Raw genomic sequence first — 26,626 nt, forward strand, 5'->3', positions numbered from 1 at the left:
GAGGAGGAAAATAGCTACTTCTGGACTTTCTTCATATGTCTGAACGTACAGGAAGGCAGGACCTGTTTTCCATGATGCTGTAAGGTGGGTTACATCATACTGAAATGACTCATTTGAATGTTATCCCCAAATTCTGATGTGAAAAATAGCTTTTAGGCAGAAGCTTAGAGAAAAGCTTTTGTGATTCCTTTAGAAAAGAATTGCCTGTGGAACTTTGCTATAGCTAGAAGGGAAAAAAAAAACTATCACGTGAGGAAATAATACATCAAGCTTTCTGGCCCTGTCTACTTAGCTAAGCTTGCAGGGCAGAAGATTATCCAAAGTAAGGCACGCTCGCCACTTTTGGCACATTCAGCAGAAAGTAGTTTGGTTTTTTTCCCCCTGAATTTGTTCCTAACATTTATCTTCGATTGCCTTAACGAAAAATCATCCCAAGTATAGAAGTACTTGCTTAGAAATTATGGTGAGTGAGTAAGTAGGATGTGCTGAGAATAATAATGGGAAACTGAAAAAAAGTGACTCTAGTAATTAAATGGAAATTTTTTTAAAACACCGTTTAAAATGTAAATCTCTTTTCCCAAAGAAATGTATTCAGTCCATTGAAGGAAATTCTTTTGTAATCACTCTGAAGAATGTGGATTGTGAAGAACCCTGGCCATGAGAAGGTAAGCTGAGGAAGTTTGGTTTTTCCTCTGACACTTTCCAGCAGAGACATCTCAGAATTGCCTAAATTTGAATATCTGAAATTCAAACTACTGTTCTCTAGAAGTCTTAGGATAAATGTATGGTGATTAAAGAGAGCTGCAGCTGTACTCGTTACCAATGAACTAACTCACCAAAGAGTTTTGGACCAACTTTTAATAGTATATTGAAAGCCGCTGCATTTTGTCTCTAATTGCTTATTATTTATTTTGGCTTCATTACCTGTCATGGCTCCTACATGTTCCGTCTCAAGAGTAGGACTTGGACAAGGGTTATCCTTCGCATGTACTCCCAGAGTCACCGCGTAAAATAATAGGTACCTTTTAACAACCTATTCTGCATGTCTTAAAGTGCTCGTAAATCCTTCCAAACCTTATTCCTCCTCCATCAAGGTTGATTTTCAGATTCTCAATATAATCATCTTTATTAACTTTAATTGTATGTTTAGGCAGAATTCCTCTGTGAAATTGGGACCATAAGCATTAAAATGTATAAGCGTGCAGAGAGAGGACCAGGGTAAATAGAAAATCAACAGACTGAAGAATTAGGAAGGACCTCTGGATGGGTGGTCTTCTGCTAATTGGGCATAAGTGGCATCAACCACTTATAAATGGTAGACCAGAAAGACACTGACTCAGTTGGAGCTGAGAGTTCCTTTTGGAGAGTTGAGCATTATAGGGACAGATGGGGACTCATCCAAGGACTGTCCCTAGGGAGGTGCAGCAGTGCACACAAAGATAGCGATGGAGGTGGCAGAGAGGTTGACTGAAGAGTTTGTGGTTGTCACTAAGAGATAGCAATATAATTGATGAAAAGATGCCGACAGAAGAAATCTCCTTTAATGGTAAAGCATATGGAATGTACTGAGGCAGCCGCCTAAAGCAAGAGACGATAAAGCATGTTCCCTGGTGGTCCCTGGTGGAGGAACTGCTTCCCAGATCCCCAGAGTTCACCGTGGGGATGTCCAGCTCTAGTTGAGTGCAAGGATTCCAGCAGGCACGAGATGCTCTCTTTGCCCTCTCACGGGAGGCAGGGGGTGCATAACCGTCTGCTGTCCTCTGGAGCCTTTGGCCATAAGCCTGCCCACCCACCTGATGGGAGGAGTTGATGCAGGACACCCCAGCACGGTCCCTGCAGGAGGGGGTGGAAGGCCAGTTCTCCAGGAGCACCCTCCCCAGGCCCAGCTGCTAGGCATTTCATAGAGGGGAAGACACACATGAGAGGAAGACCCCAGAGGTTCTGGAAGGGGAGTGGGGAGCCGAGGTGCTGGGAGGTGAGAAGGGTCAGACAGCACAGCTTAGTGGAGGGCACCTCCGTGGGGAGAGGTGGGGAGCAATGGGAGGCCAGTGCTGGGCGAGCAGCAAGTTCACCTGAGACCCGGAGCTTGTATTGTGTTTGGGTCAAACCTCCCACAGAGGCATTGACTGCCCGCATTCAGTTACAGAGGGGGCATGCAGGCTAGCGGAGATCCTGTGCTCTTCCCTCTTCATCAGAAAGGGCATAATTTTCATACAGCATATGTTTCTCTGTGCAATGAGTGTCAAAATCTTTGCAGCTAGGCAGCTGCATTGCTGAGAACTCCCCCTGCCCCCCAGCCCCACCCTCCCTGCTATTATAAAAGAATAGGTTGCTGAAGGCACCTGTAACCATCTCATGCTCCAGAGGTGGAGATTCAGAGATAAGGGAGCAGACTTCCATGGGTCTTTTTAGGCAGAGTATTTTTAAAATTCTGACCACATGAGATGACATTGCAGGATCCTGAACAAGAGAAAATGAGACTTTTCGTCTTTCTGGTTCATCGCGGTCACCGTCGTGACTTTAGCACACTGATAGCACGTGCAGACACGTGGATTTTGTCTTGAGAGTTGGTTGCCAGCAGGCTGTAATGGATTCAAGGGGTGCAGTAAAGAAGGCCAGTTGTTGGCTTAATAACATCGTGGAGCTCCTTTCAGAAGATAAGGCAGCCAGCCAGGCAATGTGCTCTACACTGATCTACACTGGAGATCTACTGACTGATCTTCCAGGAGATCAGTTAGTCTCTGAGTAACTTGTCCTAAGTGACATAGCTGGAAGGTGGGGGAGCTGAGGTTTGAGCCCAGGTGGATGTCTCCACCCAGCAATTTGCTGGGGTGCCCATGTGGTGTGGAGAAAGTTGGCCAGGAGGCGGATGGAAGCGTGTAAGCCCTACGTGTGCTGCTTGTTTCTCTGATGGACTTGCTGTTGCCCCTCTCCTGCTAACTTTATAGAGAGTTTTGGCCAGTTTTTCAGAGGTGGGGTTGTTTAGGGATTGGGTGAGCGTCAGCCACGGAATTGAAGTCACTGGAGCGAGGCTGTTGCTGACTGACCGATTTCAGAAGTCTGGGGCTGCCTTCCAGAGGCATGGTGTGATGTGTGGCTGTTGGCCCACAGCACCAAGCAATTAATTCTGACATTGTCTACCCAGAGACAGCATCCGATCCCACAGGTTAAGGGCTCAGTCCCACAGGACTGCACCCGCACTTCAGATGCTAATCCCAAATCCAGGTTATCACCTGGGCTTCTAGTTAACTGGCTATAAATTTGCTAAATTTCCCACACCGCTTCCTTAGGTTCGATTAATTTGCTAGAGTGGCTCATAGAACTTAGAGAAACACTTACTTACATTACCAGTTTAGTGTAAAAGAATATAACTCAGGAACAGCCAATGGAAGAGATGCTTAGGACAAGGTATGTGGGGCATGGGCAGCTTCCATGCTTCCTGAGCACCACCGTCCCCAAATCTTCACGTGTCCATCAACCTGAAAGCTCTCTGAACTCTGTCCTTTTGGGTTTTTAAGGAGGCTTCATAATAATAGGCCTGATTAGTTAAATCGTTGACTATTGGTGATTGAACTCCATCTCCAGACCCTCTCTGAAGATGAGGGGGTAAGTCTGAAAGTTCCAACCCTCTTATCACAGGGCTGGTTGCCAAGGCAACCAGCCCCTCCTTAAGTTACCTAGGGGCTTTCTAAAACCCATCTCATTAACATAGCAAAAGACACCATAGTTTCTAGTCACCTAGAGAAATTCGAAGGATGTTAGGAGCTCTGTGTCAGGAACTGGGATGAAGACCAAATATATGTTTCTTATAAATCCCAGTATCTTATGTGGATCCTGATACAAGGCTGTCACTGATCAATAGAGACAAATTTAAAACGAGTTCTAGCAGTTACACATTCTATGGCCAATGAACAATCCGCTTTTCCCTCCTGTTTCGAATTCGGAGTATTTTCAAGATAAAGAGGAGAAAAGAGATGGTGATGGAGTGAAGGACTGAAGGAAGAAGGAGGAAGGACCCCAAAGCACAGGTGGAGGTTTAGGAGAGGGACCAGTTTTCCCCGAGACAGCAGATGTTTGTAAATGGGTAGGACGTAGTAAAGAGTTCTCGCCTTACGGCCTTGATTTTCTCAGAGACTGAGTCAAAGATTTCTGCTGAGAGGGAGAAAGAAGAGGTAGGAGTTTCAAGGAAAGAGATGAAAGTTTGGAAGAGCCTCTGGGGAGAATGAGAACAGATGATTAAGGAAGAGGCCTCATTGCCCTGAGAGAAATAAAAAGTAAAAATAAGACTAGGCTCTGTAACTGTGGCACAGGAAGAAGTGAAGGGTCCAGGACATTAGGTCCAGGTGGCATGGCCAGCAGGCTCCAGCCCCCAGCTGGAATTGATATAAAAGGCGGCAGGATTTGGACGTTGGGCTCCTCTGACCTGGGAAGCTCCTGTCTCTTTGCAGACTGCTGAGACTACCCACCTCTGGACATGCCTTTTGAGAAATAAGGGAGACCCAGTGAAGCCATGGCCCCTGACATCCTTGAAGGCTTGCATATACTTTGCATTGTTTTCTAGGTGAAGGGACGGCGAAACAAAGTAGAAGTTTCCATAGCTGGGTTGCCATTCCTACCAGTCTTCAAATCCAGACCAGCCCTGTGGTCATCCCTGTTCCTGTGGAATGGCCAAAAGACTGGGGCAGAATGACCTCAAGTGTAAGAAGTTAGCAGGGAAAGACTGAGGCAGGCATGAGAAACTTCCTAAGTTCCTGGAGTGCTGTAATCCAGCCAGGGCTTTCTGTGGCTTTTGAGCTGCAGGCATGATGGAAGATGGCATCTGTGTGATTATTTGGGGGCACTGGAGGGGATCAGCTGGTGGATTAAAAAGGAAAAGTGGGACAAGGGGCATGCTGTGCCTCAGAATTACAATTCCAGGAATACCAGACTACTCCTTACTAATTTGGAACAAACATCAGAGGAGGTCACATTTTTCCAAGGCACAGAGTGAGATACTAAGGTAGAAGGACAATTAATGACCGCTTAGGTAAAGAGGACTCATCCAGTGGTGCTCCAGTGGGCCATCTCCAGGGCTAGATTCCTGCCTGACATCTAGGAGATCTTGAAGGATGTTCTGGAGGAAGGAAGTGTAGGAGACCAAGACTCTAACTAGGTAGGAGACAGTCAGTCTGGTGGGGAGCAATCTAGAAATGGAACTGACGGTCAGTGGGAGGAAACGGAAGAATGGGTCTGGTGGCCTGACCCCAGGACTATGACATCGTCATAAGCATGACAACACATTTAAGAAATATAGAAAGAAGAAGGAAAGCTTGACCTTCTCCATCATTATCCCATCTTGTACTCCCCAAATCCAAGCTGGATGAGACTAGCTGGATGAGCTCCATGGACCCAGGTGGTCCTAATATCGGGCCCATCAGAAGACAGGAGACTGTACCTCTTTCAAGGTGTTAGTAAAGTGGAGGGGTTGGAAAACATATTCTGGGGTTTTTTTCAATACGAGAAGTCAAATGATAGCTGAATAACCCCTGTCATTTTCAAAATGTGTCTCCTATTTGATGAGAAGCTGGAAGGACACATTGCATAAGAGCCAGATTGTCTAGAACCCATTATCTGGTGGTTGTGATTGTGGGAGACCAGCCAGCATGCATTGTGGACCCTATTAGGGAACAAGTGGGGGAGTGACAGTTTCTTCTCTTACATGAAAATCCATGTCATAATGGTGGGTCAGGTCCACTCAAAACTTCTCACCTTACCTCAACTGTCCCATCAGTTTAACACTTTGTCATTACCTATACAGCAGGCAGAGTGGAGGAAATCACAGCCCTCATCAAAAACAAAAGTGGTGGTTGTGTAGAGGAGGACGTATATATCACACTAGATAACACTTCCATATTCCTTCATTCTTATTCATATTCCATATTTCACATTCATTCAAGTGTTCACACTAGATAACACTGCCTGCACTTGGGGTCTCTCTTTGAGACAATGGGAAAAGAGCAGAGAATGTACCGTATTGGCCTATGTTTTCAGAAGGCTCTTGAGAAAAACCATCAGGTGCAACAATTAATGTAAAAGTTAGCTCTAAGACCTTTCCTAATACGGAGGGACCAAAGACCCTGGGAAATAAGACCAATTCTTATTCTAAAATGATAACACTCTTGGGAAGTATGTGGATATCATATGAAGTTTGGCTTCCTGCGGTGGCTAAGTTGTTTTGGACAACCTCCTGCTAAGAATAACTAGAAAAGTTAGGCAAAATAATAAAAATCTGTTTGAAGGGATTGAAAAGCTACTAAGGAAGTGAACATTTGTTAGGTAAGATCTAGAGGAAGAAAGAAGCCAAGAGAAATGAGCCTAGTATCCGAGGCTCATCTTTTTCCTTTCAGACAGTTGTCAATTCTGAAAGCGAAAGCAGAGGCTGAGGGGCTCAGAAGACCTTTTTGGGGTTTCACAGGGACAAGGGGGACAAAACTAGAGTTCGGAGTGTCCCAGGGAGGATGGGCTCTGGTAACCAGACTTATGGTTAGGACCCTGAGAAGCTGGGGGCATGGTGAGGTCTACGAGTAAGGATGAGCTAGAAATAGACCAGTACTCACAGGACTAGAGCTCAGTTCCAAATCAATTCAGTCCCTCATGGGATTAGGTTAATTGCCTCAGTCTAACTGCCTGACAGAACCAGAAGTAAATTTTCTCTGGAAAAAATACGTCATCCACAGTGATACATAAATGAAGTAAAATTCTATTCACTCATGAAAAGAGAATTAAAACGGAAAGCAAAGAGATGTAATTTATCTTCAGGAACGCTAACAGACGAAGAAAATAACACAAAATCTAGTGATGCTGACATTGGTGTTTTCATACTAGATATGAGTATCTTTGGTTTCTGCTGAGACTTACTTCTAAGCTTGATCTTGCTGCCTTTTTGGAACATGTGAGTTCACACCTCTCCAGCTACGGTGACTGGACCTCGGGTACAAACCTGTCCCGACAGGTACCAGTCCACCACCTTGGCTGAGTCTTTCCTATTCTTTTCCTCAGGAATTTGAACTAAGATCTACTGAATCAGTCAGGAGGAAATAGGTGAGTATGAGATCTATAATATCATGAAGATTTGGGGTAGCTTGACATTTTACACTGTTTACATGTCAATAAGTCAGAAGTAAAAGCCGTTTAGCAAAGAGCAACAGTAAGAAGCAGGTATGGGATGTACAGTTGCCTGAGAGACGGATGGGGCAGCTTTGTGCCCACAGTTCCAGGTCTATAACCCATTTCCCCAGCTCTTTGTTCTGCTTTTCAATGTCTTTTTAATATCCATAAGACTACTGAAGACTTGAAATAAACTGTCTTTTATTAGTTAAAAAAATATCATACAGAACCTCATGCTATGTCTACAATTTCTTGTACACAATGTTAGCAATCAGTAAAAAATAACCAGGCCTACAAAAAGGACAAGGATTTTTTTAAGGGGGAAAAATCCATAGAAAAAAGATCCATCAGAGATTCAGATATTAGGGTTATCTGACATGGAATTTAAATAACTGTAAATGAATATTTATAAGACAATTTCAGCAGAGAACCGGAAACTCTAAAAAAGAATCAAATGGAAATTCTAAAACTGGAAAACTTAATTCGATGAAACTAACAACTCAGTGGATCGGATTTAACAGAAGATTAAACATGACGTAGACAGAATTAGTGACTAGAAGATGATGTCAGAAAAAATCTAGATGAAAGCACAGAGAAACTTAAAAAAATGTAGAAAATATAGAGACAAGTCAAGAGATTTATGGCACAGTGAAAAGCTCTAAAATACACATAATTTGAGTCCTAGAAAAAGAGGAGAGAGAAAGCAGAAGCAATATTTAAAGAAATAATGTTCAATAATTTCCCAAAACTAATGAAAGATGACAAGCCCCAATTAAAGAGTCCTACAAACACCCAAGCAGGACAAATATGAAGGAACCAGACTTAAGTACATACAAGGAAAACTTCTGAAAAAACAAAGAAAATCTTAAAAAGTAGCCACACCTGTAGGTAGCAACTGTAAAATATTATAGACAAATTAAAAACAAACAACAACCAGAGGCACTGGAGAGTAAGCAAAAGCAGAGTCTGAAGGGAAGTTGATGCCATTTTTTATAGCGTTTAGTCTAGGGCATGCCAAAGTCTGTACCACGTGGGATGAGTAAAACTTTGTTAGAAATCCTGCAATCTTTCAAATAACCAGAGGAAAGATTTCAGGGCAACCATAGCCCCTAGAAAGTAAGAGGGGAATCCCAGAAACAGAGCCAAAAGGAGAAAGCCCAAATTCTGAGTATAAACTCGGCCCAAATCTTCACCTAATCCCTGAACCATGCATGTGCAGTGCAGTTGGCAAGGAGCCCAGCTCAAGATAAAACTGCTGAAATGAATTTTGAGTTGCCACACAATAGAGTTTGCCATTTGAATGGAAGCAATTTAACACTCTATGGAGGAACTTAACAGAACCCAGAGTTTCCACAACAAAACAGTCACAATATCCAGGATACAGTCTAAAATTACTTATGAAGAACCCAGAAAATATAACGGAATCTCAAAAGATGACTATCAGCAGAGACTGGTCCTGAGATGATCCAGATATTAGAATTAGTAGACAAGAATTTTAAAGTGGATATTATAACTAGCTCAACATAGAAGAAAATGTGGTCATAATAAGGGAAAGGATAGGAAATCGCAACAGAGAAATTAGAATATCTTGTAAATACAACAAAATGAGAATTCTAGGATTAAAAAAATTCAAAACTGAGGGCTTCCCTGGTGGCGCAGTGATTGAGGGTCCACCTGCTGATGCAGGGGACACGGGTTCGTGCCCCGGGGTCCAGGAAGATCCCACATGCCGCGGAGCGGCTGGGCCCGTGGGCCATGGCCGCTGAGCCTGCGCGTCCGGAGCCTGTGCTCCACAGCGGGAGAGGCCACAACAGTGAAAGGCCCGCATACCGCAAAAAAAAAAAATATACTGTATCCTTTTGTGCACTTTCCTGTATGTTCTTCTTAATAAGAAGTCAACAACAGAAAAACCTTCCTACGAAAAAAAATGAAGCAAACCTTCAAGCTTGGATAACCCCACCAATGAATTCTTCCCAACATTTGAGGAAGAGATTACACTAACATTTTGAATCTTGTTTTACAATCAGTGTAATCTAAGAACTTTACAAGAAAGAATACTATAGGTCAACTTCTTTTGTGGCATATGTGCAAAATCTTAAAATATTAAATCAAATTTGATAAAGAGTATAAAGTTGGGTTTATTCCAAGAGTGAGAAGTTACTTTTGAAAATCAATCAATGCAATCTACTATATTTACAACATGAAGGGGAAAATCATATAATAATCTCAAGAGTTAAAAAAAATTTCACTCAAGCATCTGAGGTTCATTAATTATGTATCTGATGATTCATACAGCTAATCATCTGAGAAATACAAATTAGAACCCAGTGAGATGCTTTTATTCAAACCCTGGAGTGGCTACGATGAAACATAAAATGACTGACCATCCCCAGGTTAGTGAGGAGATGGAACAACTGAAACTCTTATCCATGGCTGGTGTGAGTAAACTTGGTACAAATGCCATGGGAAATCACAATCCCTGTGATTCATCATTTCCCCCCCAGGTATAACTCACCAGACATGCTCACGCACCTGTGCCAAATGATACTGAAATGCAAGTTCAGAGCAAACCACCCCTACGTGCAACAGCATTGGTGATTATTACAATTCTACTACCAAGTGAAAGAAACAAGATGCACCTCACTCTCTGTAATTCCCTTCAAAACCAGAAAAACTAATTTGTAGTGTTAGAAGTCAGGACAGTCGTCACCTCTGAGGAAGAGGGAAGGACTCGTCATTTGGAGAGAGAATAGGTGGTGGGTGGGGATGAAGTTCTAAGGTTCTGGTAGTGACTTGTTTGTCTTAGGATGATTGTCTTTTTTCACTTGGAGTAACTCGTGGAGATGTACACAATATTTGTGCCCTTTTTAGGTATCTATATTCTGCTTCAATAAAATAATTTGTATTAACATAATAGCATAGGAAATTGTCCATTTTACTGAAGTTCTAAAATCTTTGCATTGCCATACAAATACTATCTTGGTTTCTTTTTTTTTTTAAATTTATTTATTTTTGGCTGCGTTGGGTCTTTGTTGCTGCGCGCGGGCTTTCTCTAGTTGCGGCGAGCTGGGGCTACTCTTCGTTGCGGTGCACGGGCTTCTCATCGCGGTGGCTTTTCTTGTTGCAGAGCACGGGCTCTAGATGCGCGGGCTTCAGTAGTTGTGGCACACGGACTTAGTTGCTCCGCAGCATGTGGTATCTTCCCAGACCAGGGATTGAACCGTGTCCCCTGCATTGGAAGGCGGATTCTTAACCACTGCGCCACCAGGGAAGTCCCTATCCTGGCTTCTTTTTCTGAAAGGCAGCAACAATTCATCCTGTGAGTATATAAACCCTAACATAGCCCAAGAATCAAGGCAGTGGGCGCAATGTATGTGGAATGTGAAGCATCCAGATAGATTCCCTAGGCTGTCCCAACAGAGCCACAGGGCTGCCAGGAACCTCAAGGACCAGAAGATGATTTAAGAAAATCCTTTATGGGCCAAGAGCTTCGAAGAAGTCTCAGTTAACAAACATCCTATGGGCACTCTCCTCCTCTGCTGACTGGTCGTCATGGGTCACGAGCAATCGAGGCATGAAAAGTTTGCTGCCAAAATTACGGCACGTAATATCTGCTGAGCTCTTTTTATGGTCCAGGCCCACTTTGCAGGCAATAACTTTCTTAGTCCTCACTAGAACCTTATTATTCTCATGACGTGGATGAATATCAGAGGCACAGACTGGTGTAGCTATTCCCACAGGGTGAAGAGACAAGGTTTGAACCCACCAATCTGGCCACAGGGTCCCTGTGCCTAACTTCTATCCACGTAGCTGCTCCAGGCTAATTAGCAGCTTTACAGACTACCCTTGCACACATCTCAGTAATGGGATGGAAGGAATACAATTTTTTTTGTGCACTGGTAGAATGTTTTTCCCTCCCAAAGAAAATATTATATATTTTTTCCTCTGTTGGCTGTGGTTAGAAACTCATCTGCGTGGAAAGCCCTTGCTTTAGCAAGCTTTACAATAGAAAACTCATCTTCCTGCCTAGTCGAGGGGGAGGCTTGCAATTAGGGGAGGCTGCTGACCCACTAGAAGCTTCTGACCTCAGGAGAGCTTGGCTGTGACAGTGAGTAACTCTACCCGTTTCTGGAAGCAATAGAAACCCTCTCTTTACAAAGCCCTGTTCTGCTCAGCCGCCTGTCCAGTTCAAACCCTAATTCTTCAGAAAGAAGAGAGATTATAGGCTGTGAATCATTTTGTAACATCAGACTTTCCTCAGTGGAACACCGTTTAAGTGTTTTTGGGTTTTTTGGTCTGGGCTTTTTTGGTTTTTATTTATCTTTTTATTTGAAGATACATGAAATTCTGTGAATCTGTTTTTTGTTTCTCTGATGAGAACTGGGCCAATGTAGGGACCAGAAATCCAGATTTTGACACTTTCCCTCCTCCTTTAAGCTGTTAAAAACATTCTGCATTTCTAAAGTTTCACATTTTGGCTTGATCTGACTTTATCTTATAGTAACTGAAAGCTAGTTACTTCAAATTAAGTTCTAAGCAAGTAAGTGTCCAAGGATACACTAATAGCTAAAATATTATGCATCATGTCCTTATGACTCATTTCTTTCTGGAAATGTGTTTCTGGAAATAGTTGATTAAAGAAAGTGACTTAAGAGAAGATAAGTCAACCCTGACACAGCTCAGATTGTTTAGGGGTGCCGGGCTGTCTGGGAAGTCTGATTCCAGCCCAGGTAACTGTTGGGTGTCAGCAGATGGCAAAGTGTTTGCCGGGATAAATTCTGACTGAAGCCAATGTGAATTGTAACTGCTGCGGTGTTTCTGCTTGTCTGGGCAGCGATCTCAATATGTGAGACCTGCCAGTCTGGCTCATTTCATGCAACTTCATTATATGAATACTAATTGTATGGATTCTCTTAGATGCCTACTTGGTGCCACAAACAACTCAAATGTCATCAAATAGGTTAAGAAGAGGCATAAAAAAAAAAAAAAAAAAGAAGAGGCATAGAGGACTTCCCTGGGGGCACAGTGGTTAAGAATCCACCTGCCAATGCAGGGGGCACGGGTTCGATCCCTGGTCCAGAAAGATCCCACGTGCCGCGGAGCAACTAAGCCCGTGCACCACAACTACTGAAGCTCGTGCGCCTAGAGCCCGTGCTCCACAAGCAAGAGATGCCACCGCAATGAGAAGCGCGCGCACCGCAACTAAGAGTAGCCCCCCGCTCGCCGCAACAAGAGAAAACCCGTGTGCAGCAACGAAGACCCAATGCAGCCAAAAATAAATAAATAAGTAAATAAATTTATTGGAAAAAAAAAGAAGAAGAGGCATAGAATGACAAGTTTACTACGAGCCAGCCCTTCCCGGATTCTAGTTTCTGTTTCTTGGAGAAGAGCTGATTCCAGTGTTCTCAGTGGAACAGAATTTGGATTCTGTTGTTTTCCTGTTGCGTCCCCAGATTGCAGCAGCAACCAAGAACATACGACTGGGATGCTTTGCTTATGACCTAGTGATAAAATGTCTTGTCCCTTACCTAAATTTAATTTTTTTTAAAATAATAAGTGAGCATGGTTATGAATTATATAATTCAGAGAGGATCCTAATGAAAACCAACAGTCACCTGCATCACTCATTCATTCCCAGCTCAGTTCAAGCGAAACTGTGAAACTTTGCAAATGCAAGAATGTGCTTAACAGCTTAATATACAAGAGTTAATATGCAAGAGTTTTCTCTTGCTGTTTGATGGTTTGTTCTCCAATTTCTCTGTTTACTACTGAGTCATGTTATTCAGTTGGTTTATCCTATCTTTCTCTTTAATGTTTTGGGCCTTAATCAAATACGTGATGACCTGGCAGAAAATCTGCAAATTCCCTTTTCTTGAACCTATCAGAGAGCTGAGGTTGCAGGTCAACCAGCTATCTTGAAATCTAGGGAATTCCCTGGTGGTCCAGTGGTTAGGACTCCGTGCTTGCACTGACATGGCCTGGGTTCAATCCCTGGTCGGAGAACTAAGATCCCGCAAGCTGCGCAGTGCGGCCAAAAAAGAAAAAAAGAAATCTAAGGAAAGACGGGCACCTCCAAGGAGGAATGGGCTGCGAGCACTTGCTTGGCCAGGGCAGATGCTTCTAGATACAGTACAAGTTGGTAAGAAGAATCCAACTAAGATTTTTAATGAATTGCTAAGGGCTGAATGCGACTAGCATAAAAATATGAAACTCCTTGGAGCTACAGAATTTGCACCGATTTGCAGGTTCTTCACTGGAGCCCACCAGGTGCTCACAGAAAGGCTGGGGACAGGACAGTGAGGACGCTTTGGGTCACGGCCAGGAACACTGAGTTTAGGGAGTCACCTCCTTCAGAGCAAGCCTGCTCTTTGTCTTCGAGGAGGCGTCGCCTCATTCCTTGAGCTGCTCCCAGCAGACACAACCCTGAGAAGTGCCCTGGGAAGGGGGCTGAGAGCTTGCATTCCTGGTACACGCAGTAGGAACTTGCAGGCACCCACATGGCCGAGCACCTCTCCCGACAAGGTCAAGAACCAGTCTCAGAGGACCTGGCCCAGAGAGTTCTTCCGTTGAATAGGGAAGATCGCTTTCCTGCCCACCAGGCCTGGGCCACGGGCTTACTGTTTGAACAGGAGGATGTGAAATAGCGGAAATGAAAGGTCAGAACCTGCCCCTCTGGCCTTGAAGGATTGTAGGAAGGGATAAGAGACGAAGAAGGAGGAGAAAAGAGAGGTGCGGAGGGAGGGACTTGGGTTACACGAGACCAGGGGATGCTGAGGGCATCAGGTAGGATTCTGGGAGGGGGTTGCCTCAGACACTACCCCCTCCCACCGACCTGGGGCCACCAGAGCCAAACTGCCTCAGCCAGGCCAGGAGGAGGGAGCTGGAAGGTAGCTTTCCAGAGCTGCTCTCTGTACCACGGGGCTGGGGCTCAGACCATGCAATCCCGCAACGACCCAGAAGGGAGTGCACTGGACCTAACTTACCTGCCTCCCCGGATTGCTTTGGCCACGTGCTCCTGGGCCCAGCCATGGGGCTGCTGCCAGCCGTGCTGGACCCTTTCCACCCTCTGCTGCTCTTTTCTCGTGGTAGGCAGCCTGCGCCAGTAATGCACAGCTCCAGCAAGCCTGTTATTGTTAGTGACCTGTTACTGACCTCACCCCGTAACTGTTGAAATGTGGGCCCCATGGGAGCCATTGTGGCTGAAGCCAGGGCCCCACCATTTTCAAGTCCAGATGCAGCATGATTTGACAAGGGATTTGGCTTCCCTGAGTGCTGAACCGAGGGGCCTGGAACACAACGCAGAAGCGCAGGAGAGTCTTGGCTTGTGAGGTAGAGTTTGAACAGGGAGGGGCAGGAAGCGGAAGGAGCCAGCGGATGCATTCCTTGCCTTTCCTCCTTTCCCCTCAACCCACCCCCTCCCCACCCCACCTCTTGACTAGTTCATGACTCCAAGATCTAAGCAGCCGCTCTGGAGATGTCCGTGTGCCCGGGCAGCCAGCTGTGTTTCCGTGAGCATTGTCTGATATTTACATTCCCTGTCCCTTGCTTCAGTGACCTTTTCCTCTCACTCTGGCATCCCGCGGATTGTTCTCCAGCCCCATCCCTCCCTGCCAATAATACACCGGCTTTTAAGTTTTCCTGCATACCCGTTTTTTTAGGGACCCCAGGCTCAGGCAGCAAGTGTAGAGGTTGGTTAAGGTTTTTCCTGGGGATCTCGCCCCAAAGCAGATCATAGACGTTGGGCTGGGTGGCCCTCGGTGGAGGGCTTTAGGGCTAGAAGCGCAGGCAAGTCAGGCCGACCTCAGTGTTTGTGAGAGCCTGGGTGAGGATCGGCCTGTGAGGGACAGACCTTGACAAAGCCAAGGAAGGGACAGCCAGAGAATGACAATAAGATGTGCGGCCACTGGGCAGTCAAGGGACACCTTCTGCAAAGCCCAATTTGAGAACCCTTTCTCCCAAAAGCCCCAGAGACAGAGCGTGTCCCTCATATACCCAGGCACTGACAGGAGGAAGAGAACAGAGAGGAGACAAAAATCAGAGAGAGAAAGTCATTCTAACGAGGCTGCTCAAACCAGTCCTGACAGAGAGTTCAGTTACTTTTCAACAGACTAAAATTTTATTCAGAAAGAAGACAATTTAGATTGGAAGAGATAGAAATATTTTTTGATTGGCAAATCTAAGTTGTTCCTGCTAGCCCAGAAGAGTATCAGTTACGGACGAAAGAAAGAAAGCGCATTTACTCTCCAAGTCTGCGTGGCTTTTGAGTGATTTTGTGGCCCTGCTATAATTCACGGGAGTACTAGGTGAGAGCCAAGATTATAGGTCTAAGGAACATCAGAAGTGGCCCTGGATGGGCAGACAGCTGGCCAGCACTGCTGTTCACTAACTTCGTGACTGGAAGGTCATTCTTTCTTATCTTGAAATGTGGCTGTTTGGCCAGATCCGTGGTTCTAAGGCAGAGGTTGCAGACTGCAGGTGCCCACAGGGGCCAGGCAGGTAATGAAATGGGTGAAGAGGACCCGATGGGAACTGTGTGAACTGGAGTATGTTTGGCCCATATGAACAGGCAGCCACTCCTCGACTCCCACAGAAAAGAGGGTGTGGTGTTCCCAGGTAATAGCTTACATTTACTGAGGCAAATAGATGATCTCATTTTTTTTTTTTTTACTTCTTTATTAGAGTATAATTACTTTACAATGGTGTGTTAATTTCTGCTTTATAACAAAGTGAATCAGTTATACATATACATATATCCCCATATCTCCTCCCTCTTGCATCTCCCTCCCTCCCACCCTCCCTATCCCACCCCTCTAGGTGGTCACAAAGCACCGAGCTGATCTCCCTGTGCTATGCGGCTGCTTCCCACTAGCTATCTATTTTACCTTTGGTAGTGTATATATGTCCATGCCACTCTCTCACTTTGTCACAGCTTACCCTTCCCCCTCCCCATATCCTCAGGTCCATTCTCTAGTAGGTCTGTGTCTTTATTTCTGTCTTACCCCTAGGTTCTTCATGACATTTTTTTTTTCTTAAATTCCATATATAGGTGTTAGCATACGGTATTTGTCTTTCTCTTCTGACTTACTTCACTCTGTATGACAGACTCTAGGTCTGTCCACCTCATTCTCATTTTAAGCTCACAATAACCCTATGCAGGAGTTACTATCACTATATCCCTGTTTTTCGGATGGGGATGATAACTTGAGTTGCTTTGAGTCCTGAGGCACAGAGAGGTGAAGTAATCTGAAGGCCAAACAAGTAGAAAAGTTGCCGAGCTGGGCTTCAGACTTGAGAAGTTGGGCTCCAGAACATGCCTGGTAATGATAACACAGTTCTGCTGATTTTGCATGATTATTTGGAAATGGAGGTTTTAAAAAAAATTCCCAAAATGATACAGATATTTAAAAATGAACTTATTTACAGAATAGAGGCAGACTCACACACTTAGAAAACAAACTTACGGTTACCAAAGGGGAAAGGTGGGGATGGATAAATTAGGAGTTTGGGATTAACAGATACACACTATTATATATAAAATAGATCATCAACGAGGACCTACTATATAGCACAGGGAACTCCACTCAGTATTCTGTAAAAGCCTACATGGGAAAAGAATCTGAAAAAGAATAGATACATGTATATGTATAACTGAATCACTTTGCTGTACACCTGAAACTAACACAACGTTGTAAATCAACTATACTCCAATATAAAATAAAAAAAAGTTTTTAATTAAAAATAAAACATTTTAAATCTCCCAATTTAAATAGTCAGAGTTAAAAAGAAAAATACTCTGCAAGCCAAAGAAGACCGAAGTGTGGGCCAAGATATGGCCTGTGGGTCGCCAGCATGTGTTTGGCCTTCCATGAGTGTAAGTTAGGCAGTATCCTTGGAAAGCAAAGTTTTCGGGTTTTTCCCTCAGATATTCATAGCAGTGTTTAAACTTGTGTGTTTCTCTTCAGAGCAGTCACGTTGGGCACCTACACACTCTTACCAACAGTGCTTTCATTGCTCAACACATTTCCGGAATTCTTCTTTTGGAATTGCCTTCAGAAAGGTTTATAAACCAGCTATGTTATTTTGTAACCATATCTCCTTTTTTGATGAAACTAGCACTTCCCTGCGTGAGTCCAATCATCTTCACCAGATGTGGCTCTGAACCACTTTCAGTTATTTCCAGAAATCACATGCATTCCTAGTGCATGGCGACTTACTGCCAGGGGAATCATTCAGGAGAATGTGTTTCAAAAATCATTAAAATAAGTTTATAGCTTTCAGGATAACGACATTTAAAAGGACACACCAATTCATCCCTACATGTTCTTATTGGTTAAAAAACCAGCCACTAATATCAGGCTTCATCTCATTTATATTAGCTGGGTCAGACATTTGGAGAGATGGTAAGATATTATCCCTTGTAAATTCTGCCGTACGCAATCAATCATCTCTCTCTCTCTCTCTCTTTGGTGCTAAGAATTATGACAAGGTACAGATTTAAATGGTTTAGGTCTACAATAGGATAATATCTGAGATCTTGAAAAGACGAACAGTGTGCATTAGTTTACTTTTTCTAGGCTTTTTGCTATGTACGAGGTGGCTCTGTGCAGCACAGCATTTCTAAATGCACCTGTTATGTGCAGTTTTGTGATCTGAAACAAATTCCAGTGTAGTTACTAGCCGCATAGAGAGTGCAGTTTTCCATAAGTTATTTAAATGGGAAAAAAACTACAGAGGAATATGAAATAAAGAGGAACAGCAGCAGTGGCCGGTTGGACAGATCATCCTGTTTCTGTTGCATCCATTCTCAACTCACAGCCTCCCCGGAAGTGGGGTAGGAGAGGCAGGGCGTACTCAGATTCGACCTGCTACCCCTTCTGGATTAGAGTGAGTAAGACTGGTTTCCAGCTAGGAGGTGTTATTCTGTCTCTATTGCATCTATGCTAGCATCCATGTATTTTCTTTTTGTATTTTAAACCCATCTTCTTCTTACCCTAAGCAAGTATTAGTGCATTTATTGCTGTTTCCTGCCCAACAGTTTCTAGACTTGGATTTTATGACCTGAAATTTTTCTTTTAATGGCAGGGATTGACATAGCAATGTCAACTTTTAATTTTTCCATGTAAGGATATTAAAAAAAGTACCATCTATGATTGCCACCATTTGATGAAAGAAAGGTGATTTTAACCTTTAAAAAAGTAAAAGAAGACACAATCCTAAAATAAAGGATGATGAAAGAGATTTATCTCTTCACACCCTACATGATCACACCCATTCTTGAAAAGAAAATAACACGCGTTGGTGGGAATGTGGAGATATTGTAACCCATGTTCCCTGTTGGTGGCAATGTAAAATGATGCCGCTGCTATAGAAAACAATACAGTGGTTCCTCAAAAAATTAAAATTTTCATATGATCCAACTATTCTACTTCTGGGTAAATACCCATAAGAATTGAAAGCAAGGTCTTGAAGAGATTTGTACACCCATGTTCATAGCAGCACTATTCACAATAGCCAAAAGGTGGAAGCAACCAAATTGTCCATTGACAGGTAAACAGATGAACAAAATGTGGTATATAGATACCAGATAATATATTAAAAGAGAATGAAATTCTGACACATGCTACAACATAAGTGAAACTTGAGAATATTATGCTAAGTAAAATAAGCCAATCACAAAAAGACAAATACTATATGATTCCACTTATATTAGGGACCTAGAGTAGTCAAACTCAGAGACAGAAAGTAGAATGGTGGTTGCCAGGGGCTGGGGAGAGGAGGATATGGGAGTTATTGTTTAACAGGAACAGAGTTTCAGTTTTGCACGAGGAAAAATTCTGGAGATGTGTTGCACAATAATGTGAATATGTTTAACACTACTGAACTGCACACTTAAAAGTGTTAAGATGGAAAATTTTATGTTTTATATCACAATTAAAAATAAAAAGTAAAATAAAATAAATGAAACCATCATTCTCCTCTTCAAAACAGAACAAAACCCACCCTATGTGAGTGTATCTCTTGCATCACTCATATCTCAGCAGGCTGGTAAAACGTCATCACAGCTGGGCACTGATCTTCAGTGGCTGTTTGGGAATCATTGGGCCAAGAGGCCTCATGCTTCTAGGAGGGAGCCAAGGTTCTATGCTAGAAACAGAGAAGGAGCAGTGAAATGTCCCTTGCCTCAACCAACAAGGGAGTTTACCTGGGACAGGGCAGCTCTGTGGGAGGAGCCTGGCTATGTCCCCCAGGCAGTGGAAGTCTGCCAGTCTCTGGCCACTCAATTTCAGTTGAGGAATCTGACTCTGGAATGTGTAATCTTATTTATTTCCCTCAGCATGTGGTAACAGTCAACTATTTTAAGGACAACCATTCATCAGTGGAATGGATGCTGGCTGAGTGTTGGGGCAGGGATCTGGAGCGCCCCCTGCTGCTTTACCGGGTGCTCTGCCTTTGCTGGAGGGTTTCAGGAGGCTTGGGGAAACTGCTGAATGAATACCAGTGTTTCAATATCTTACACGCGCCCCTCCCAGCTTCATTAAGGTAAAATTGACAAATAAAAATCACTAGTATTTACAGTATACAGTGTGATGTTTTGATATATGGATACATTGTGAAATGATAACCATGATCAACTCACCATATCCATCACTTCACATAGTTACTATTTGTGTGTGTGTGTGTGTGTGTGTGTGTGTGTGTGTGTGATGAGAACATTTTGCCTGACCAAATTTCAAGTATATGATATTGTTACCTATAGTCACCATGCTATACATTAGATCTCCCCAATTTACTTATCCTGCATAACTGGTACCATTTTACCAACATCACCTCATTTTTCCTTCCCCACCCCACTCCCTGGCAACTACCATACTCAGTACTCTCTGCTAGTGAGTATGACTTTTTTAGATTCCACATATAGGTGAGATCATGCAGCATTTGTCTTTCTGTGCCTTGCGTATTTCCCTTAGCATAATGTCCTCTAGGTTCATCCATGTTATCACAAATGACAGGATTTCCTTCATTTTTTTTTAAGGCTGAATAATATTCCATTGTATATATACACTACATTTGCTTTATTTATTCATCCATCATGGACACTTCGTTAATGCCATATCTTGGCTATTGTGAATAATGCTGCCATGAACATGGGAATGCAGATATCTCTTCAAGATCCTGATTTCATTTCCTTTGGATATATACCCAGAAGTGGGATTTCTGGATCATAGTGCCAACTAAAAATAGGCATTTGCATCTGCTTCTACAAGGATTAAGTCACAAACTGCTGTACAGCTGACCTTCAATGCACTCTGAAAGGAGGTCAGGGTGGAGATCAGGAATGAGGCACTCTGCTCTGGGAAAACCTGGCAGAACAGGCCTTCAGATAGTTAGATATTTTCAGGAGATGATTTTATGAGCCCAATTCTTGCATCTCCTCATATCTGGAAAAGCACTAAAATCATTAGTGGTGACCTCTGCTCCTCGTGACTACTAGCAAGCCTCTGCCAACATGTGTGCTTAATTGCATATAACCCCCTTCACTAAAATCGTATATAATACTGACCTCTCCCCTACCTCTTTGGAGCAGTTTCTCAGAGCTATCCGAAATGCTGTCTACTGGGCTATAGTTCTCATTTTGCCCCAAATAAACTTAACTCATAACTCTCATGTTGTGCATTTTTTTTCTGTCGACAACAGATAGTTAAATTTTTAACTTTTTGAGGAAACTCCATACTGTTTTCCATAATGGCTGTACCAATTTACTTTCCTATCAACAGTGTGTAAGTGTTCCTTTTCTCTACACCCAAAACTTGTCTTTGGATAATAGCCATTCTAACACATGGAGGTGATACCTTATTGTGGTTTTGGTTTGTATTTTTCTAATGATAAGTGATGTTGTATTTTTTCATATATGTCTTCTTTATGACGTTTTAGGTCCTTTGCCTATTTTTTAATAGAGTTATTTGTTTTCTTGCTATTGAGTTGTTTGGATTCCTTGTATATTTTGAATATTAGCTCCTTACCCGAGGTACAGTTTGCAAATATTTTTTCCTGTTCCATAGATTGTCTATTTACTCTGTTGATTTCTTTGCTATGCAAAAGCTTTTTAGCTTGATTCAATCCCATTTGTCTATTTTTGTTTTTGTTGCCTGTGATTTTTGGGGTCATATCCAAAAAATAATTGTCCAGACCAAGTCAAGAAGCTTCTCCCCTATGTTTTCTTCTAATAGTTTTACAGTTTCAGGTCTTATATTTATGTCTTTAATCCATTTTAAGTTAATTTTTTTATATGGTATGGGACAAGGGTCTAGTTTCATTCTTCTGTATGTGGCTATCCAGTTTTCTCAACACCGTGTATTGAAGAGATTATTCCTTTCCTATTGTGTGTTCTTGGACCTTTGCCAAAGATCAATTGCCTGAAAATGCGTGGATTTATTTCTAGAGTCTCTATTCTGTTCCACTGGTCTATTTATCTGTTGTTATGCCATTACCATACTGTTTTGATTACTATAGCTTTGTGGAATATTTTGAAATCAGAAAGTGTGGTGCCTCCAGTTTTGATCTTTTTGTTTAAGATTGATTTGACTATTTGGGGTCTTTCATGGTTCCATATAAATTTTAAGATTGTCTTTTCTATTTCAGTGAAAAATGCCTTTGGAATTTTTTTCTAAATTTAATTTAATTTATTTTTTTATACAGCAGGTTCTTATTAGTTATCCATTTTATACATATTAGTGTATACATGTCAACCCCAGTCTCCCAATTCATCCCACCACCACACCCCATGCCACTTTCCCCCCTTGGTGTCCATACGTTTGCTCTCTACATCTGTGTCTCAATTACTGCCCTGCAAACCAGTTCATCTGTACCATTGTTCTAGGTTCCACATATATGCATTAATATACAATATTTGTTTTTCTCTTCCTGACTTACTTCACTCTGTATGACAGTCTCTAGATCCATCCACGTCTCTACAAATGACCCAATTTCGTTTCTTTTTATGGCCGAGTAAAATTCCATTATATATATGTACCACATCTTCTTTATCCATTCATCTGTCGATGGGCATTTAGGTTGCTTCCATGTCCTGGCTACTGTAAATAGTGCTGCAATGAACACTGGGGTGCAGTATCTTTTGGAATTACGGTTTTCTCGGGGTATATGCCCAGTAGTGGGATTGCTGGGTCATATGGTAGTTCTATTTTTAGTTTTTTAAGGAACCTCCATACCGTTCTCCACAGTGGCTGTATCAATTGACATTCCCACCAACAGTGCAAGAGGGTTCCCTCTTCTCCACACCCCCTCCAAAATTTGTTGTTTGTAGATTTTCTGATGATGCCCATTCTAACTGGTGTGAGGTGATACCTCATTGTAGTTTTGATTTGCATTTCTCTAATAATTAGTGATGTTGAGCAGCTTTTCATGTGCTTCTTGGCCATCTGTATGTCTTCTTTGGAGAAATGTCTACTTAGGTCTTCTGCCCATTTTTTGATTGGGTTGTATGTTTTTTTGATACTGACCTGCATGAGCTGTTTATAGATTTTGGAGATTAATCCTTTGTCCATTGATTCATTTGCAAATATTTTCTCCCATTCTGAGGGTTGTCTTTTCGTCTTGTTTGTAGTTTCCTTTGCTGTGCAAAAGCTTTTAAGTTTCATTAGGTCCCATTTGTTTATTTTTGGTTTTATTTCCACTACTCTAGGAGGTGGATCAAAAAAGATCTTGCTGTGATTTATGTCAAAGAGTGTCTTCCTATGTTTTCCTCAAAGAGTTTTATAGTGTCTGCTCTTACATTTAGGTCTCTAATCCATTTTGAGTTTATTTTTGTGTATAGTGTTACGGAGTGTTCTAATTTCATTCCTTTACATGTAGCTGTCCAGTTTTCCCAGCACCACTTATTGAAGAGACTGTCTTTTCTCCATTGTATATCCTTGCCTCCTTTGCCATAGATTAGTTGACCACAGGTGCGTGGGTTTATCTCTGGGCTTTCTATCTTGTTCCATTGACCTGTATTTCTGTTTTTGTGCCAGTACCATACAGTCTTGGTTACTGAGGTTTGTAGTATAGTCTGAAGTCAGGGAGTCTGATTCCTCCAGCTCTGTTTTGTTCCCACAAGACCACTTTGGGTATTTGGAGTCTTTTGTGTCTCCATACAAATTTTAAGACTTTTTGTTCTAGTTCTGTAAAAAATGCTATTGGTAATTTGATAGGGATTGCATTGAATCTGTAGATTGCTTTGGGTAGTATAGTCATTTTCACAATATTGATTCTTCCAGTCCAAGAACATGGTATATCTCTCCATCTGTTTGTATCATCTTTAATTTCTTTCATCAGTGTCTTATAGTTTTCTGCATACAGGTCTTTTGTCTCCCTAGGTAGTTTTATTCCTAGGTATTTTATTCTTTTTGTTGCAATGGTAAATGGGAGTGTTTCCTTAATTTCTCTTTCAGATTTTTCATCATTAGTATATAGGATTGCAAGAGATTTCTGTGCATTAATTTTTTATCCTACAACTTTACCAAATTCATTGATTAGCTCTAGTAGTTTTCTGGTGGCATCTCTATGTATAGTATCATGTCATCTGCAAACAGTGACAGTTTTACTTCTTCTTTTCCAATTTGTATTCTTTTTATTTCTTTTTCTTCTCTGACTCCCGCAACGGGAGAGGCCACAACAGTGAGAGACCCACATACCACAAAAAAATAAAAATAATATTTATTCTTCCAATCCATGAACATGAGATATATTTCCATTATACCTGTGTCTTTTTTTTTTTTTTTTTTTCTTTGCAGTACACGGGCCTCTCACTGTTGTGGCCTCTCCCGTTGCGGAGCACGGGCTCCGGACGCGCAGGCTCAGCGGCCATGGCTCACGGGCCCAGCCGCTCCGCGGCATGTGGGATGTGGGATTTTCCCGGACCGGGGCACGAACCTGGGTCCCCTGCATCGGCAGGCGGATTCTCAACCACTGCGCCACCAGGGAAGCCCTACCTGTGTCTTCTTCAATTCCTTTCATCAATGTTTTATAGTTTTCGGTATACAGATATTTCATCTCCTTGGTTAAATTTATTTCTGAATATTTTTTGGTTTTGACGCTATTGTAAATGGGATTTTTTAAAAGGTTATCTCTCAGATAGTTTGCTGGTAGTGTATACAAATGCTACTGCTTTTTGTATGTTGACTTTGAATCCTGCAATTCTACTGAATTTGTTTATCACTTCTAATAGTTTTTTAGTGGAGTCTTTAGGGATTTCTATATATAAGATCATGTCATTTGCAATATTTCAATGTCTTTATAACCAGTAGGATCACACTGGTGAATACCAGTTCAATACTAGCTTGTCCATTAGGTTCTTAATAAAGGTCTTTCAAAAAATTACGAAACTCTGCTGCACTGAACTGAGGAGGGAGATTTGTTTGTATCTGGAACAAGTTAGCTAAGGAAGACAAAGTGGCTTAGATCAGGTGTATGGGCTTAGTGGGGAGTCAGGGAGGAGGCATGGTGAGCGGCTGGCCAACTGGAAAATCATGGAAGAGCTAGGTAAGCTGTGGTAAGGATGTGGGCAGAAAGGTTAAGTTGGAAAGAATAAGTGGCCAAACACCTCTCCCTTCCCTCTTTTCAAGGGAGTGTGCAGAGCCTTGGCATACATGATGAACCTTGCAAACTCTAATAAAAGTAAGGACAGTTAATGGTGTATCTTCCTTCCACCACTCTGCTAGAGCTCAGAGCAAATCACAAAGCAGATTTTCTGAAGCCAGCAAACTAGACAAATGGCTGGTTAGTTCAGGGAAAAGTTAGCTTTCGTACACAGTCAGGCTCAATCGCTTTTTGGCATCTCATGGGCACATCTCAGTGTAACCTGCTTTCTCTTCTTCCATCCGGAGGGGATGATACTGACAGACGAGGAAAGCCGAAAGCCAAACAGGAGATAGAAATAGCAGCAAAGGCCTGGAGAGCATCCGTGAAGACCGAGTGGCAGGCAGCACCTTCCATCGGAGAAGCTCGACCATCACAGTTTAAACCTGAGAATCCTCCCACACTAGGGGTGGCGGTGAGCCCCCAGTTGGGGAGAGAGGCACAGAATTTGCTCCCCTTCGCCACTGGAGCCAGCACTAGCACGTCTGCTTAGAGGAGTTAGGCCACTTCCCCCAAAGCACTTCCCTGGGCACTAACAGCAGAGCCAGGGCTCAAACCGAGATCTCACCCCAGAGCTGTCCTCCTCACCAGTGCACCAGAGCACATTGTGATATATCACCCAGAGTGTAAAAAGTGTCCACCTGGAATGGGGGTTTGGGACAAAGGAGAGGAAAGGATGGGTGAGAGAGAGTTTTGCAGAAAGCACTCCAAAAGACAAATGTTATTCATTTTTCTCAGCCCAGCAGTCTGAAAAAGCATAGTTCAAAGATCAGTGACCAATTAGTATCCAGCTGCTGAAAGAAAACAGTGCTTTGACCTTAGCAGAAAGTTACATAAACTCTCCTCAGGGCAAGAGACTTCTTAGGGAGAATTAAGAGGTAGCATAAACACAGCGCATTTGGGAAGAACCGGAAGAACTTTCCTGTTTAATCCCTAGAATTCCACTGAAAGCTGCGGTGGTTGGGGCAGCCCAGAGGGGGACTCAGCAATAGCTCCGGAGGATCTGGGATTAGGCGATCAGGTTTCTAGAGGTATCTCAAGCCAAAGACAGTGGGATGGTGGTGGTGTTGGGGGTGATTTCCAAATTCTTCCTCTCTGCTTCTGTGTTGCTTCTGGACCCAAGCTTGATTGTTGCCGTAAAGGCTCTGGCTTGCTCAGGGTCCCTGGCACATGGTGCTTTGTTTGATAAGCACAGATGCGGTATGGCATGTGGGAGAGAACTCTGAACTTCTGAACTTCATTCTGGTCCCAGCCCTGAGTTAAGGGCTGGCTGACCTTGGCTATGCTACTCTGAGCTGACTTTTGTCATTTGAAACACAAAAGTGTTGAGCTTGACTAATTTTAAAAAATTCATTCCAGCTCTAAAAGGCTATGATCCTGTGACACAAATATTTTCATTTCCTAAGTGAAATGAAACTTTCCTAAGTTTCACACAGAAACTTTGATGAAGCAAATCTAACTCGCAAGTAGAATAACAGTAACAATAAACATTTGCTTGGTCCTTATTAGTGCCAGACATGGTTGAAACGCTTTATAAATGTTGAATCATTTAATTCTTACATTGGTCATTTGAAATAGGTAATATTATTATCTTCATTTTGCAGATGAGGAAACCAAGGCACAAAGTGGTTATGTCAGCCTATGGGGTAGGTGCTATTCTTATCCCTGTTCCATGGATGAAGACACTAAGGCATACAGGTGGGGATGTGCTGCTAGCTTTTGGCAGAGGGTGGAAAGGGTTCAGCACGGCTGGCAGCAGCCCCATGGCTGGGCCCAGGAGCACGTGGCCAAAGCAATCCGGGGAGGCAGGTAAGTTAGGTCCAGTGCACCCCCTTCTGGGTCGTTG

General features: G+C 42.8%; 1 long non-coding RNA gene across 1 annotated transcript; it reads left to right on the plus strand.

Annotated features, from left to right (window-relative positions):
- The first annotated feature begins 636 nt into the window (after positions 1-636).
- Positions 637-25,151, plus strand: LOC307185328. Its single transcript, XR_013827961.1, has 3 exons — positions 637-665; positions 7,039-7,080; positions 25,029-25,151. It is a non-coding gene; the product is annotated as an uncharacterized lncRNA (long non-coding RNA).
- Positions 25,152-26,626: the final 1,475 nt, after the last annotated feature.

The sequence above is a fragment of the Stenella coeruleoalba genome (genome assembly GCF_951394435.1).
Source record: "Stenella coeruleoalba genome assembly, chromosome: 4".
In the NCBI taxonomy this organism is placed as follows: Eukaryota; Metazoa; Chordata; class Mammalia; order Artiodactyla; family Delphinidae; genus Stenella; species Stenella coeruleoalba.